The sequence below is a fragment of the Triticum aestivum genome, chromosome 3D (genome assembly GCF_018294505.1).
Source record: "Triticum aestivum cultivar Chinese Spring chromosome 3D, IWGSC CS RefSeq v2.1, whole genome shotgun sequence".
NCBI lineage: Eukaryota > Viridiplantae > Streptophyta > Magnoliopsida > Poales > Poaceae > Triticum > Triticum aestivum.
The window spans coordinates 253,713,545-253,717,010 of record NC_057802.1 but is presented as its reverse complement, the minus strand read 5'-3'; positions in this window follow the sequence as shown (position 1 = coordinate 253,717,010).

Here is a 3,466-nt window from a genome sequence, read left to right as displayed (position 1 = left end):
ATCATTGTCATCCTTTGAGCATAACAATGTGATTGTTTCTCTGCTTGATCATGGCCTTGGCTTGGAAAAATTTAGTGTTGGCCTCACCAAACTTAATATTTCTGATAGTTGCTCTTTGCTTCCAATAAATTTTCTACATAAGCGGCATAGAATCTCAATGTTGTTTGAGAATATGTCCACCATTATGCTCTGCCACAATTAGTTGCCTTAGTTCCTCAAGATGATCATACAGTAAAATCACTTCATTGCAGTTTGCAATGCACTGTTTGAGATTAGAACAGCTCTTTGCCCAAATTTTTAGTCCTTTTCTCAACCTTTGAAATTAGCAGAAATAGTCTTAGCATTGTCTGTTTCTGACACCTGTTGTTCCCAAATGTTTTTAACAATCTCTTTGAATTGTGGGTGCTGAAGCCAATAGTTCTCAAATCTATATATCTTGGACCTAGGGATGGAGGTGCCAATATTAATCATAATTGGAACATGATCTGAAGTTGTTCTGGCCAATGGAAGAGCCATGGTACTGGGATAGGTTAAGGTCCAGTGTTCACTGGTAAAACACTAATCAATTCTCTCTAGAAGAGGAGCATCTTGCATATTACTCCATGTAAAGTTTCTGCCTTTGAGAGGGATTTCAATCAGAGCTAATTTATTGATGGCTTCATTGAAAGAGTACATACCCTGCCAACTACTCCCAGATCTGTTCCTGTTGTGAGGATATCTGATATAATTAAAATCACACATAGCAGGCCAATTAACATCATCATCAATTTGTAAATCTTGAAACCAGGTAAGAAAATCAGTTTTGGTTGGATTCTGACAGGGCCCATAGACATTTGTGAGAAGTACGTGTTCCCCAGATTGCTTAGAGGTGAAATCAATTGTAATGGAGAATTCATTTTTGTGGATGGCGTGACCTTCAAACACTTGTTCATTCCAGACTACAAGTAATCCTCTAGAAGCTCCCACAGAGGGGACATAATCAAGTTTATTGAGTCTCTTATGGCAGAAGTTGTTGATGAAATTGCTATCAAAATGATCATTTTTTGGTCTCTTGAAGGCATTAGATATTACAGGCAGATTCTGCAACTTTGCTGGTCAAGGCCAACCATTTCTTATTGTCATTAATCCCTCCGATGTTCCATTATAAGACATTCCAAGATTTAGCCATAGCATAAAACAAAGAGGAACAAAAGGCAGTTGATTGAGGTGAAATGTGCCACCAACATTACAGGTATGTAACTAACATAACCAGACATAACTGAGTCCAATCTTGCATACATAGTCTTGCAGTACAAACTAATGATCATGATTACAAAAGTTCAGCAGTGTAGATCAACCTGTAGCCCAAGAGAAAGAAGCCTAGGCACTGTTCTTGGACTTGCTTTCCTTGGCTGTAGTCTTGTTGCCAGTGGTCTTCAATTTCTTGCCCCCATTCTTGATTTTCTCCTCAGCTGTGTCTTGTTCATTCACCTTGCAAAAAGATGTGTTAAGATTTTTAAAAACTCTTGTAGGTATAGGTGGAGGCAAAGTGGTGCGTGGCAAGCAGTTTCTATCCTTGCGGACTGATTTTCTAAATCCTTTATTAAGTTCTTGTAGTTTGTAGCTCCTCCTTACCTCAGTTTCCACAAGTGGAAGTATGTCCTTTCTCTTTCTGTTTTTATGAATTGCTGAGGTGGAAGACGCAGTGGGACCAGTGTTATTCTTGCCACTATGAGTAGGATTTGCAGTGTTCTCCTAATCAACTTCCTGTGATTGGTCAGATTTAGTAGAACATAATTCAGGGAATGAATTGACACATTTATCAGGTACAGCAAAAGGTTTGCAATGTTGAGATTCAGATCCTTGAATAATATAGTTCCAAACCTGTGATGAAATGAATTTTTTTGCCCAATCAAATTTATCCTTATAGAGAAGGGCCACAGATAAGAAGTTGACCCATTCAATAGGGACTTGAATTACCTCTTTACTATCTGGAGTGGAAGAAAAATGAGTTTTCCAGATGTGGGCCCCTTCCTTTCCAAGTATAGCTTCATCTGAATCATTTGCTTGTTCTTTAGTTGCAGATAAGTTTCCTTTCTCCATGATAACTGGGTCTGCATTATATGGTAAATGCACAAAACCCACCAGTGAGTTCTGATCATGATCTTATACATAGGAGCAGGAAATCCTGGTGGGGCAGATAAGCTAGAGTGTGAGGAGTCACCTTTGAGCTGTAATTCCAGGTTATCTAACTGAGGCATCTGTACTGGCAGAATGGGTGGCTGAGCAGTACTCTCCAACAGCAGATTGCCAGTCTTGGTACAAAGAGCAGAATCAGGCTTTGGTTGTGCCATAGGGACTTGGGATCTGGTAGAGGCCAGAAACTCTTGTTGCATAGGGTCCTCAGTTACCTCTATATATTATGTACCCTGCTGCATCATAATGGCATCCAGGTTGCTGTCGAAATAGTTATCATTGAAAGGCACAGGAGGAGGCACTTCTGGAATCTGAACATGTTGGTTGTTCACAATTGGTAGTATAGGTGGAGGTAGTTGTTCTATGGGCCCAATAAGGTTCAAATCTAGTAGACCGTTGGGAATGAGTACTGCAGCAGGCCCATTTGCAGATTCAGCAGAAGCAGCTGAATTGTGTGATCTAGCCAGAGAAAGAGCCAACTCACTGTTGTTGACCATATCAGGCAGGTCCACTTGCTCATCCACTGGCATAGGTTCCATTAAAACATGAAGTTCTAAAAATTCTCCCTGGTGTAGCCCTTGATCAACCTTAGGGTTTTGTTGGGGATATAACTATCGGATATGACCCGCCCAGGAGGGGCTGGGTTATACCGCTGGTGTTTAGTTATGACAAAGCCCAGGAAGATGTTGGAGATGGGGGTTCACGAAGCAGGCTTACTGAAGGCCCAAAACCCAAAGGCGACTTAAGGCCCAACAAGTGTAAATCGCCATATATGTATGACTTGTATTATAAGGCATGTGTAGTTAGTCACCGAGCCGGACACGTTGTGTATGAGCTGGCCGGGACTCCGTGAGCCGCCGGGCGTCAACCTGTGTATATAAAGGGACGACCCGGTGGCGGTTTAGAACAAGAAACAACCGATCAAAAACTAGGTCAAGCGTATTCGCTCCCTGGTAATCAAGACATAAACAATACCACCTCAAACTGGATTAGGCCTTTACCTTCACCGCAAGGGGCCAAACCAGTATAAACTCCTTGTGTCCTTTGTCCCGTTTAATCCCTTTAATCTAACCTTGTTGCGATGGCTCCACGACTAAGTCCTTCTACTAGGACATCTGCCGTGACAATTCCACGATAGTTCTTACAGGGCAGCTTTGAAGGGATCAAGGGATACGCCATGGGCCGGATGACGAAGAGTTGTCGCGGTAAGCTCTACAACGACGATGCAGGCTGGGGCCCCGAGGCCGACTCAATCGAGTACTGGTACCGGGTCCTCTTCGGCGGAATCCAC